The following is a 15,110-nucleotide window of genomic DNA, read 5'->3' on the forward strand; positions in this document are numbered from 1 at the left end:
TTGCCAGTTACTTTGGCATTAGGGCAGGGATATCTAGATACTTTCCAAGGTTTGACATAATGAATTGTGCTACTTTTAAAGCAAGCAACAATGTTTTCCAATCTGTAATCAAAAAGCTCCTCAAAAACGCTATCGAAGCAGTTCCTGCCATTGCTACGTTAGTTCAAACAGTAACAACGGACTACTTTTCTTAGCGGATGCATGTCAATTTAAATCCATACATACAACTCTTTTTTAAATCAATAAAATCATTTTCTAAATCCATAAAAGCATTTCAATTAATATTGGGAGTCATATCGTTACTTTGTTGAGAATGTGGCCATGTAATATGGTGTGTATGCTTGTAAGCGCTTTGAGCACCAGGAAAAGCGCTTTATAAATGTAATGTATTATTATTAGGGCCTGAGCACGAAGTGCAAAGACCTATTGAAATCGTCAGCAGTATTATTCTTATTTTACCAGTTCTGCACTTTCGACCTGTTTTTGAGGGGCTTGCGACACTATTCATGTAGCGACATTTGGCAACGCCACCAGGACGGGTGAAAATGTTGACATTCTGGATTCGATGGGTGAAACATTTCAAACTTGCTCTCTAGCGCCACCTGTGAACATTCAGTTTTTCGAACAAATTTACAAAGTCCCAGCGTAACTCTGACAGATCTGAAATTTTGCACACTTATTCGGGTGCAGCAGCTCTACATATTATCTCAAAATCCCCATCAAATCCCGAGGCTCCGCCTACTTAGATTTTTTTTTAATTAGCATAATGTGAAAAACAGTGAAATATTAACTGAAATTCCAATTTCTTGATTTTCCACACCAAACTCAGTGCACAGCATCAGTGGAGGGTCAGACACATTACCGTACAAAATGAGCACGAGGTGTGGAAAAATGTGGCCGACATCAATCAAAACGTATTAGCAAAAGGGTGTGGCCTACACATAAATGCTCACAATTCATCCAAAATGTATCCAAATATCACAGATTTCGGTGGATACGTTCAGTGTGTCTTGGGGAATAGGCACACAAACGCATGTTCATTTCGGACAATAGGGGGCGCCAAAAACACAACTAATTTATATCTCAAGAACCAATGGACTAAAAAAATATATGTTGTCATAGACATACTGGCAGGGTGAGTATAAACTGAGATGTAAAGGGTCGCAACCAAATGTGGGCGTGTCCTATTCAGTTTGTTCTCGAAATCGAAGGGTTAAAAAATGTACCGAGCCATAAGTAGGGGAAAACATGAGTTACAGCCTTTAAATTTGGAACGCATGTCACAGCCCACAACCTTTTCCAGACTGTAGAAACAAATCGTACGTTTTTAGCAAATATGGCTCAGTAGCGCCCCCTATTGTGCGGTAGTCAAATATAGTTTCTTCGAACTACCCGAAACTTGGCACAGACATTCCTCATGGAAATGCGGACATATTTCAAAATGGCTTCCATTATCCCCGCCCCCTATTAAGTCGGCCATTTTGAAATATGTCCATTTTAAGCGCATTTTCGCATACTTCTCCTAGGAAAATGATCGGAAAAATTCCAAACCAGGACAAGATCAGCCCATATCTAATGTGATGCTAAATTGCGAATGAATAATCGACTGCTCAAACGGGGAGCTCGTAAGCTAACAGAACATGTACCAATTTTGACGATTTAAATGCCACAAAATCCCTAAAATGACTTTCGGACGCAAAACTTGGAACACACGTCACAACCCACGTCTTTTTCCAGACTGTACAAAAAAAACGTACATTTTTGTACACCAGCTCAGTAGCGCCCCCTATTGTGCGATAGTCACATATAGTTTCTCCAAACTACCCCAATCTTGCCACAGACATTACTGATGGAATTGCGGACATATTTCAAAATGGCTTTCATTAGCCCCGCCCCCCCAGAAAGTCGGCCATTTTGAAAAATCGGCGTTATTCATGCATTTTAAGCGCATTTTCGCACACACCTCCTCGGGAAAAGATCGGAAAAATTCCAGTCCAGGACAAGTTAAGCCCATATCCAATATCATGTTAAATTGCGAATAAAATAGTTGCTAGCTCAATCAGGGCGAACGTAAGCTAACAGAGAATGTACCATTTTTGACGATTTACATGTCTCAAATGACTCCAAACTACTCGCATATTTTTCCAGATATTCACGAAACGCTGTATACACATTGCTATTATGATGGCACACAAATGTAGCTCTGCTTATTAATGTAAAAATCTGCTACTTCCTTACAGAGCCCCTCCTCCAACACACACGAACGCGCACATGACCAATGAGGGCACGAGATAAGTGTGTGTACAGATGGAAGGCTGACAGGCAGGTAGGCCATCCAGTTACTTTAGCCGGACCGGCTCAGATGATTGGTCGTGCTTTTTACAGTGCCACGGCTTCCACAGATGACGTTTTTTTATGTATTTATTGTCAAAGCATTTAATGTATTCATTGCTATCGAGATGTTAAGAGCATTCCATGGAATATAACAAAAAGTGTATCTCGAGCCGGTTTCTCAAACTTACCTCCTTATTATATTATTACCAATACTTACTAAGCATTTTATTATCATTACACTGGAGAAACCGACTGATTGTGGCAGCAGAACGTGAACATATAACTTAATGCCTGCATGTAAGGACGATAGTCAATGCTTTAGGGACAAGGAAATTATTTGTTTAAATATTAGATATGACGTTATGTGTGCTTCTGTGACAATTAAACTTATTCATTGCATTACATTTATTAAAGATGTTTGTCTTTTACCCTTACGTGTATGTTACAAATGAATGTGAATATGGCATGGGACAAATATTTAATTTGACTGTCTCGTGAAAAACTATTCTAAAGTAACAGTAAAATAAAAAGGACCCCAAGTATACAATAATACACAATCCAACTGATAAGATACAGTAACGGCCCGTCCACACAGCGGCGTGCGTTGTCGCTTGCCGGCGGGCGTGTCTGACACTCGACCAACAACCAATCACATGAATCTCCCGCCCCTGACACACAAGCAGCGGTTTGATTGGCTAGAGCTTGTACTGGCATATGATTCGATTGGCTGACGCTTCTGCCGAGGCGTCAAAAGTTGAGCATTGCTCAACTTTTGTAACGAGCCACGCCAGCAACGCTCCGCGTTGCTTCCCACGATGCAGTTCGGCTAAAAGTGACGTCACCCCATTCAAAGTGAATAGGCAGAAGCGTTGGAAGCTTCAACGCACGCCGCTGTGTGGACGGGCCGTTCGGGCTGTGATATCCAGCACTTTTTTTTTCAACAAGTCCTGCAACTCATACGACCAAATAGGTAGATTGTTCAAGCCCTTATTACGACCAAATAGGTCGTTTGTTCAAGCGCTTAGTACGACCTATAATCACGTTTTATAGTTTTCGACCTCGAGTGCTCCCATTGACATCAAACGTTACAGAGGGTCGTTTATTCACAAATAACCCTCTCTGTAAAATCCTAAATTGTAGGATAGTTTGGCCATTAAAACGCTTTTTGATAAGATTTCTAGCGAGAAGTGTATATTGTACATTTATAATCCACGTCCAGTGGATACGTAGGATCTATAGTTTGATAGATATTACGAAGATGATTTGAGGTTTCGCCAGAACGTGTATATGCGGCAGCTTCTATGTAAAGTTAGCGTCAACCCTCACAGGGTGAAAACAGTATTTCCGGTCTCGAAGTTTTCATAATGAAACCAATGATCAAATGATTTAACAGTGATATCTGCAGTACTCATCCACTAAAAAACATGAGTTTATCCTTGTTAATTACACGACATTAATTGCTTTAAATTGTGTACAATACTTTTGTGTTTTTCCCATAGGTTTTTCCCTTTAGATTCTGAGAGACACATTTCTTTTTTCAGAGGTTTTGATCATGGATGTATAATAGGAACTGGATATAGCGTGGGAGGCGGGGCCTCATTAATTCCTATGAGAGTTGCTCATTAGCGCATGATGATAAAATCATAGATATATATAAACACTAGATGGCTCATGGGAGATTTTCCAGCGTAGCTGACCGGCCGCCATCTTGCCACAGTCAACAGTTACTCTGATTCGCGTTATGGTAGCTGTTGTAAGGTGAGTGATCTGCACAAAAATACTCTTAACTCGCTGAAATCTTGACTGATTTACAAACGGTTTGGTTTATTATAAACATTATTAGCATGGCTATGATACAGGATGCTTGGACATGTTGCAATTGCAGCTTTTCTTTGTGTATGTGGTTGTATTTATTAGCTGGCTAATAACAACTGTGAGTGAGACCAAGTATTACAAAGTTGACCCAGCAACTTTACACCAGTGGGAGAGGCAGAACTGCTCTTTCTTTTCAACATAACTTAAGTTACACATGATTTCTTCCAAGTGGTTTGGCTTGTTAAAAACATCTTGCATTATGATACAGGAATTTGCTGGCTTTGTGTTTACAGAAGTACCTGACTATGCCAGACTTTTGTGCAGCCTACGGATGCTCTAATCACCGCAGTCTGCAAACAAGAACCCGTGGGATCACCTTTCACATGTAAGATATGATAATATTATGACTAAAATTAGGATAATCGTTAATTACTTAGTGGATGTATGTACATTACAAGTCCTGCTACACAGGATCAGTGGGGCTATGTGAGATAATAGTATTGCAAGATTGTTGTTGACCCAGCCTCTTTAGAATATGTTGCTACCATTTCTTTACACAATTATTTAATGTTTCTTTTGGACACCTTTTTTTATTACTCTTAGTGTGGTTGTCTTATTTTTAGGGATGCACGATAATTATCGGCCCAATAATTATCGGTCCGATATTAGGAATTATGACGTCATCCCGATACCAGTATTAATAGCCCCGATAATATACAATATATTTTTTGGGTAAAAAAAAAGAAAAAAATACTGCGGTGTGGGTGGATTGGGATGAGGGGCGCTTGTTTTTCTCTCGGCTCCTCCCGTTTTGCCAGTACTGTGGTATTAGTGGTTTAGGAGGAGGGGAGTTTTTTCACAAATCCAGCGCTCCCTAACTCATGCCTGGCTGTGACGTAAATGGTGTGCGGCCGTGATGCCAGGACAGTAAACAAACATGTCGTCGGTGGTATGGGCGTTGGAGCTATGTGCAACTCAAGGCATATGCTCGAACCGGAGCTGCCTGGACGCTGCAATCATGTTGCGTACTATCCGTGCTGAGTGTGCTGACTTTTCGTACAATGTCCCACTGTCTGGCTTCCTGCATAAAGTCAAGTGCTCGGCGCAGTTGTGGCGAAATGTCGCTCCTCTGTTTTCATTTAAACAGCTCCGTATATCCGTTAGCGCAGCTAGCTAGCACCAGATGCTAACAACAACAATGCACGTAAGGTCTCTCTCACGCTCGCTCGGGCCACACATACACACATCCTCCCGGTCCTCCAGATGGCCAGTCGGTGCCTGCCGGTGAGCGTGGAAGTGTGGTCTGCCACAAGCGGGCGGCAGGAGCGGGGCTGTCAGCATCAGCTTGTAGATGGTATTTTAAACTCGATGCGCTCTGAAACTACGGGGCGGCCGAGGAAAAAAAAATACACATGCGTTAATCGCGTTAAAATAATTAGTGGCGTAACATTTTTTTTATTATCGGTTATCGGTATCGGTCTTGAGAAACAGGAAGTTATCGGTATCGGGTATCGGTTTCAAAAAACCAATATCGTGCATCCCTACTTATTCTTAAAGTATACATACATACATACATGCATACATACATACATACATACCAAAAATATGATAATTTCGGTGTGTATTTTTGTCCTTACCCTTAATGTTAAAGGAAGGAAGGGAGGAAAATGTTGACAATAATTTATATATCTGGCTACCTTTCTCATGTTTTTAAGGTTTCCCAAAACCGAAGAGAGGAGGAGGCAGTGGGAACTCGCCCTAAGAAGGGGACATCTTCATGTTCATGAGACGCAGCACTATGTTCCCCACATATGTTTATGTTTGCTCAGTCTAATAAAACCCCATAACATGGTTGTGAAAGAATACCAAAGCTGAGGCTGGACGATGATTGATTGTTGGTGTGCCATGTGTCACCGTGTGTCTTATTGGTTTTGTGTTATACTGTATTTTATTGTGTGCAGCTGGTCCTTATCTCCAAGACACATTTAAAACAAATAACCTTGAACCTTGAAGCCCCATCTCTCCCCACTTGCTCCTTCTTCCTACATCCCCTCTACACCACACCAAGTTGTTCTTCTTAATAATAATACATTTATTTTGGGGGGCCGCCTTTCATAACACCCAAGGACACCTTACAGGGGCATAGGGGCAATATAGGGAACAATTTAAACAGTGGATTTTGTGATATATCAACCGGAGTGAGACAAGACAAACCACAAATGGACTACAGAAGGACACAAAAGGACACATGGTACAGTTTATATTATTCTTGGTCTTTTTTCAATAACATAATTCAAAGGTTCTGGATTTGTTTACAAATCTAGAAACTAAATACAAAACTAGGATGATATGAAGAATCTCATGTCAAAAATAATTGTGATAATTGTCTGTCTGTGAGCACATTTTATGTTGGTTTGGTTCTTCTGATAAAGGTGTGAATATCTAAATATATACCAACATATGCTATGTCCATTAGTTGTGTCCCTGTTCTTCAAGCTAAGGCATTGCTAAATTAAAACAACTCTTGGCTTACAGAGTGGTAACATGAGACAGATTTTTATATATAAAATATAAATGTATTTTAATTTATAATTTATTTATAATTTATTTTAATATTAACAATATAAATAAAATAAATGGAAATATATACACCGGCAAATATTTAATATAAATACCTTGTGTGTGTATAGCTATTGCTTTATCTGATTAATGTTATTTGTCATAAGAAAGTCCATGATTATAAGTTATGCAGTATCATAACTACATATTTGATGTTTATAAAAAACCAAACCGTTTGAAAATTGGTTGAAAATTGAGCAAGCTATGGTTATTTAAATAGTAAAACCATAATGTTATGAATGAGAGAACTGCCTGTGGCAAGATGGCGGCCAAGTGGCAACGTCGGTCTCCATTGGCCAGCAGCGCGGGTGAGTCATCTAGTGTTTATATATATCTAATGGATAAAATCATAGACATTGGAGGCTTCTCAATACTCAAATTTCCCCCTCCTCGACTCCCCTTCCTCGGTTCCCCTCCTCGAGACTTAGACCCGCCCACAGGAGATGCGAGCGGAGGACCGAGGAGGGGAACCGAGGAGAGAGGAGGGGAAGCAGCAGACGTTTAAAGAAATGAGAACTCTTCTCCTCTGAGCGGTCATTTTAAAGAGACGTCCGTTCATTATTACGTGGCAACAGCCAGGGCCGTATCCAGGATTTCCTAAATACCGAGGTCCAAACATGTTCGGGGGGTACCCCCCGAGATCTTTGGGATTTTCATGATCTAGTTAGGTGCTTTTTATGTCCTGTGGGGGGTCACAAATTGGATAATATATTGATTTCAAACCAAGTCAGTGGGCTGCAGCATACATTATTTTTGAAGCCAGCCGCCTCTGGCTTCCCTTGGCATGGCCCTGACTAATCACAGGTTGGCAGGGGCATCACGTGAGCCTCATCTGATTGGTCAATCTCTCAATTTTTGTTCACCAAGGGGAGCCAATTTCGGCTGGCCTCCTCTCGCAGCAGAGAGTGCAATCTACTGTTTCACCATAACATCTAGAGGGGCGCTGTTTCACTCTTTGTAAAATACTCAATGAGAATGGGGGAGAGACGGGCCGGCAGCAACACACAACAAAGAATTTCCGAAACTAAACTAAGTGTTTTTATTTATTTATTAAAATTATAACTATACTCCGAAAAAACAGGGGAAGCCTGGCTTCCCTTGGCCTCCAGGAGAAAACGCCACTGATTATGACATCATAACTGCAATAGATGTAGGCCTATGTTGTTTAAAAAATTATGCCTATTGTAAATTAAGACTATTGTTATAGATAGATACATAGATGGGCTTATTAAGCCTACATTATTTTGTGTGACTGTACCTGCAGTTCCTCCCTGACTTCCATCACTTGCTCTCTCTCTCTTTCTCTCTCTGTCCTGTCTCTTCCTTACCAAAGCTGAGCTTCGACTGACGTAGTCTTTTAATTATATCTGAGTCAGTGTAAAAAGAAAACAATACAATGGTATATCTTCAATGTTTTATTCAAATTGAAATGAAAGAAAAAGCATTACAACGTTTGTTAAAAGGTAATCCTTCTGACATTGGATGAATGTAATTAACTTTAGCTCTCTAGCTAGTTTATTCACGCAATTTAACCCAAAGTATAGCCTATACTATAGCTGCAATATAAGTTAGTGTGCATGTTGTCGGTCGTCCACTGACTAACGTAGAGCGTTCACACAGGATCTGCTGCTCATATGATGTCCTGATGAACAGAAACACAAGCAGCCCGCTGGACTCAGATCTCTAGATACCTCATCACTCCGTCGCTGCTCCAGTTCAAGTCCGGGCTGCGGAGGGTTTGTTGATACATGTCGTCTTCTTCTGTTTGCTTTAATCGAGGCTACGTAGTTATGCAGCGCCCCCATCGTCAGTAAATGGAAGTACTACAAAGAACCCCGTTTAGTGCAATTATTTCACAAGTTTTGTTATATACACAACTCGAAAATATTACCGAGGTCCGGACCTCGGTGACCTCAATGCTAGATACGTTCATGGCAACAGCTGCATCAGCTGTCGAGTGTTTTGTCATAGCGCTGTATCTCTGTTAGATCAGCTGAACATTGTTCCCCCCACATATTTACTTTGAATTCATTGAGAGTGCGGTATAATGAGACAATAACAGGCTACAGATGCGGACACACACACACAAATATATTTATATAATATATACAATTTAAAGTATGAGAGCACTCTCATAATAACGTAACACAATCAGAGACTGGATATATCCCCCCCCCCTCTCTGGTCGCTGAAATGGGGAATTGAAATTATGGGCCAAAAGTTGTATTTACAAGTAGGCCTATTAAAAGTAAGCAGAGGACACCAAACAAACTGAGACCCGTCTGTCTGCCGCATTTACGCACACACCTACACACTGTACCACACACACACACCCTACACACACCACACTGTACCACACACACACCTACACACTGTACCACACACACCTACAGCTCCTAAAGCATAAGCCGTTGTGTATTTATTATGTGAAGCAATGGTCTTAGAAAAATATCAACTCTATCGTTTGTAGATATCTACTAAACTAAAGCAAATAAAGAGAGTAGGCCTGTTATACTGAGTGATATATATTATACACACTGCTCTGCTTTCTGCACGGACCTCACAGCTGTTCTCTCTGGAAACATCGCGACGCGATTGAAAGCAGTTTCTAAAATAATATCCAGGGGATGCATGCATAGCTGTCATTGGCTGAGATAAGTCCGGCCGTGCGTCACGCCTCCACCGTTCCCGGAAATGCATCCGTGAGGAGCCGTGAGGAACCATCAGTGTATCCTCGGTTATAGCTCCTCCAGAGAGTCTCCTCGACGCTCGATGCTCGGTCCTCGGTGTGCATTTAGAGAAATGAGACGTCCTTCAAAATGGCGCTCTGAAATTCATTTCCGGGTCACTACGGAGGACCGAGGAGTCGAGCAGTCGAGGAGGGGACATTTGAGTATTGAGAAGCCTCTAAAGTCACTACCCGATCTGCAGATCTGCCCGATCTGCAGTGCGCATGTGCGAGATGGTCCGCCATATTGGACAACGCCGGACGGCAACCCAAGTAGGACAACATTGACACAGTGGCTTTTGGCAAAGCTCAAAGGAAAACTCGAGAGAGATGAGTTTATTGTTATTACAACGTGACTTCACTATTATTTAACAACCCTTTTTATTGGGTTCTTTTATTTGGGGTTAAGTACATTGTCAGAATAAGTGAGAAATGGATTAACTTCTGTTAGACAGCTATATGCCATACATTTTTGCACACATTCACAGTAAATATGTATTCAGTATGATAGCTGTCTAACAGAAGTTACATTCATTTCTCACTTATTCTGACAATGTGCTTACACCAAATAAAAGAACCCCTTAAAAAGAGTTATTAAATAATAGTGAAGTCACGTTGTTAACAATAACTCATCTATCTCTCGTTTTATTTTTTAGCTTTGCTAAAAGCCACTGTGTCAAGTGTCCATCTTGGGTTGCCGTCCGGAGTTGTCCAATATGGCGGACCATCTCGCACATGCGCACTGCAGATCGGGCAGAGCTGCAGATCGGGTACTGACCTTTATATATACAGTCTATGGTAGTGACAGACATATAAAGAGTAGACGCCGCATTGGCTGAGAAGGGTCTAGCTGCGGCCCGGGACAGTACACGACGGTACACGATGGTACACGACACGCCCACCTGACACGACACTACGGTGGCTGAGAAGGGTCTTGCTGCGGCCGCGAAAGTTGTACTTCCAAATATGGTCAGAAGAGAGCACGCCCAACACGTGAGACGCTGATGCAAGGATATTTAAGGAGACATGGAGGTTTACAGACAGACAACAAACAAATGGCGCACCGAGTACAGGTAATTAACGTATTGTGGTTCTAGATATAATTACATACTATTTAGGTCCTCGTTTGTTTGTCGATGTGGCAGTTTAGCGCAGTGTAATTGTGTTTATTTTGCTATATATATAGGCGCTATATATATCTTATTATTAATACATAATTGGAACGGTACCTCCAGTATGCCTACATGACAAGCATTTTTATAATATACAGTAAACATATCTTTGACTTATTGCAAAATTATAATATGAAATTCACCCCTGCTGTCATTCTGGCTTTCACTGTTCAAATGAGATGTCAACCATTAAAATGGGATAAGGGGTTCCAAGGGGTTCTCATACGGATAGGTTATTAATTTATTTGCCTAATAGTTGCTTAAAATGCTACAATAACATGCCATGTACGGTCTCTCAGCCACCGTAGGCGGCGTAGTAGGGGGCGTGTCGTGTAGTGTCGTCAATTCGCTTTTCATCTGCCATGCCTCTGCCATGCCTCTCAGCCACCGTAGTGTCGTGTCAGGTGGGCGTGTCGTGTACCGTCGTGTACTGTCCGCGGCCGCAGCTAGACCATCTTGCATTGGCTGATGGGGCGCAAGAAATACGGCCGCCATCTTGGACCGGTCATCCTACCCATATTGTACAGACATTCTACCCATAGACAGCAGAGGTTTCAAGATGCCAGAGCACTGTGCGACGCGTATTGCTGTGCAAATCGGCGGACGATTGCGAACAGGGGTCGGGGGATTACTTTTCACAAGTAAGATTCAACATTATTATTGGTTGTATTTTGTAAATAGAATATTATTGTACTGTATTGATGTCCGCCAGCGAAATCGTAGCCAGCAAACGTTATGTTTATGGCCAACTGAGACTTTATAAATCATATGCAGCATAACAAGTGAATTTCCCCGTTGTGGGATGAATAAAGTAGAATCTAATCTAATCTATCTAGGAAGAAGAAGGAAGAAAATAAGCTTGACCTCCTTCTTAAAAAAAACGTGTGTTGACTCTCTCAAATCTCCTGTTTTTATTTTGAAGGTTTCCCAAAGACAAAGATATGAGGAAGAAGTGGGAAGTTGCTTTGAGGAGGGAAGGGTTCACTGCAAGCGAGTCATCCGTGATTTGCAGTGAGCATTTTAAGCAGGACGAGTTTGACAGGACAGGACAGATTGTCCGACTCAGAGATGGTGTTATTCCCTCCATCTTCAGCTTCCCGGTTCACCTCCAAAGAGTAGGTTTATCATCATAAGGCTATTAGCGTTCATAAATGTAAATATTCTATTATCAATAACAGGGCAGGGTGAAATACCTATCTCTGTGTGTGTGCGTGTGTGTGTATATATATATTCTTTTCAAGTATTATGCTTCTTCATTTTAGCCGGAAAAGGGCAGGACTACGTCTAATTCCAGAAAAGCTGAAGAGAGCCTGTCTGTGGCCCCTCAGGACGACCAAGAAGCTTTCAACCTCACACTCACAACCTCAGCCTAATGATGTGAGTATTTCTATTTTCAACATCATATCATAATGGTCCTAGACAAAGTAAATCTCTCTTGTTTGTTGCCACTCATATTAAACACACTCACAAATAAAGCCATACACACACAATTGAAGACATGTTGAACATGCATTCCTGGCACACTCACACACACACGCATGATGCTGGCGTGGCTTTGACAGGTGATGACTATAAGAAAGAATGTGGGCCATACTCTAGTTGTGTCAAAGTGATGTGTGTGAAGTGAAACATCACTCAAACCATGTTCATCCCTCTTTCTACTAGGATCATAGCTATGTCTTGCCTGCTTCTCCTACTGCTCTTAAGGCCAGACTCAATGAAGCTTTAGCAAGAGTGGAGAGTCTTGAGCGAGAGAGGAAGAATGCCATGGCTAAGAGAAAAGAGGGCAAAGACCACAGTGAGGAGTCTTTTGGGGGATTTGAGGGAAAAGAACCTCATTAATGAAGAACTCAAAGAGAGGCTTGATTTCTACTCAGGTAAAATGAAATTAGCACTTTGAAATTCATGTACATCTTACTCTTACACTCTTTATTAAACTCCTTTGTTATTATATGAAGGGGACTTATTAATTTTTTCTCATACAATTTCAGATCTTCAAATAGACTTCAAGGCAAAGCAGGGCCATGAGTACTCAAAGGACCACAGAGAGTTTGCCCTCACACTCCATCTACATGGTCCAAAGGCATACAAATACCTCAGAGAGACTAAAATCTTCCCCTCCCTCATCCACATACATTACAAAGGGAGTCTTAATGTTGTTCAATTTCATTTTTGGAATTTACGGTTGCAAATACGTTAAATAGCTACTTCTCAATTTTTTTACAGGTGGCTGTGTTCGGTGGATGGCAAGCCTGGCCTGAACAAGATGATGCTGGATATGCTGGAGAGAAGATGCCAGGAAGACCAGGCTAAATATGGATGTGTTGCACTCATGTTGGATGCCATGTCCATCAGAAAACATGTGCAATATAATCCACATAACCAGTCAATGTCTGGTTTTGTAGACATGGGTGATGGAAACAATGAGACCGATGTTGCTACTGAGGCTCTTGTGTTCATGGTGGTTGTCCTACAAGGACATTGGAAGGCTCCCATTGCATATTACCTGACGAAGTCTCTGTCACCTGAAACACAAAGGGTCCTTCTCAGTCATGCTTTGGAGGAGCTGCATGCACGGGGCATTCGGGTGGTATCTGTCACCATGGATGGGCATGCCTCCAACGTCAGCATGTGCAACCAACTTGGGTGTGAGCTGAAGGGAAACCCACAGGAGCCACTTAAACCAGTTTCCCGCATCCCTCGACTGGTGACAAAGTATTTGTAATGATGGATGCCACATGCTGAAGTTGGCACGTAATATGTTGCAGGTAAATGATGATTGTTGTAGACCTATTTGTACAAGTTATGTCTCTGCTGCTAAAAGTTGTATCTAAATATTGTTGTCTGTTCATTTGCACAGTTATGGCTGGACGTGATGATCAACATTTGCTGTTTGTACTTGTTTGAGCAGTGACTGAATCTTTCTCTGCAGGCATACAGTCCAATTGCAACGACCACCGGACAGATCAAGTGGAGGTTCATCAATCATCTCAATGATGTGCAAAAAAAAGACGGACTGCATGCTGCCAATAAAATCACAGACAAACATGTCTACTTTGAGAACCACAAGATGAGGGTGTCCCTGGCTGCACAAACACTGAGTCGCTCCGTGTCAGTTGCTCTCCGCACAATGAGGGATCTTAGGTACTCTCAGTTTAAAGACTGTGAGGCAACGGCAGAATTCATTGAGGTAAACAGTTAGTGATTATAGAACCAAGTACGTGTTGTTTTTAAATAATTGATCAAAATGTGATTTGAGCATCAGGAACAATTTGTTGATAATTCTCTAAGTTCAACATGCAAATATTTTCATGAACCGTGATATTGCATATTCATAAATACAAAAGTTTGTATATAACCTTACACATACCTTCACACATTTTAGAGTGGTAAAGCTCTGTGTGAAATGCTGTAGCACAAAGCAGGCCTATGGAGAGAAGGAAGTCAAGCAAATACTAAGTTTGCATGTTGAACATACAGTGTAGAAATAAGTACTCTGTTCTCTTTATATCTTGAATAGATGAGTATTGATTACAACTATCTGATACCTAATGAAACACTGTAATGATAGTGATTTAGATGCCGATATTTCTTTATAGATTATTGACAGGCTGTTTGACACAATGAATGGACGCAATCCTCGTGCCAAAGGATTCAAATCTCCCTTGGGTGCTTTGAATTGGATAGAGAGGAAAGCATTTTTGTCAAGAGCCAGGGAGTACTTGCTCACTTTGGTGACAAAAGATGGAACACCACTTCACCGATCTAAGAGGTCTATTCAAATAGTGCTTGTTATTCATGCATGAAAAGTTCACGACATGAGTTCAACGATACTCTGTTCCGTTATGCATCGAGTTCATAAGATGCTCTGTTCTCTACATCAGGTTCATATGATGCTACTGTTACAATGTGTTTTCCTTTAGTTTGGTCTGCTAACATGATGCTCTTTTATTTCAATGTTTTTCTGTGTTCAGTTTTGTTTGTTGGAATGATCTTGTATTCATTGTTTTTGAGGTCCCAGATGCTTCTAAAAAGTATGTATTACACAACATCAAGTTTTGCAGGTGTCAGAAGGAGGGTATGTATGTTGAAATGATGTTCTCTTGTTTCAATGTTTTTCAATCTGCAGTTTTGTTTCTATTTGAATGATCTTGTATTCAGTGTTTTTGAGGTCCCAGATGCTTCTAATGGTACGTATTACACAACATCAAGCACATGTAGGTGTCAAAATGGTATGTATTGCATGTGTTCTTGCATGTGTTCTTGTTCTCTAGTTATCCCAGTTCTGCAATTACATTGTTCCTAGTTAGCTAAGTGTCCTACAAGTATACTGTATATGTTTTGCCATGATCAGAGTAATAAAATGTTTTTCTTTTGCAGGTACTTGTCAGACATCGGATTTGTCATTAACATCGACACGTTGATGCTGATGATTCCTGAAA

General features: G+C 41.1%; 1 pseudogene; it reads left to right on the forward strand.

Annotated features, from left to right (window-relative positions):
• Window positions 1-4,454: 4,454 nt before the first annotated feature.
• On the forward strand, window positions 4,455-13,041 carry LOC117555578 (annotated as a pseudogene).
• Window positions 13,042-15,110: the final 2,069 nt, after the last annotated feature.

The sequence above is a fragment of the Gymnodraco acuticeps genome, unplaced genomic scaffold, assembly GCF_902827175.1.
Source record: "Gymnodraco acuticeps unplaced genomic scaffold, fGymAcu1.1, whole genome shotgun sequence".
Lineage (NCBI taxonomy): Eukaryota > Metazoa > Chordata > Actinopteri > Perciformes > Bathydraconidae > Gymnodraco > Gymnodraco acuticeps.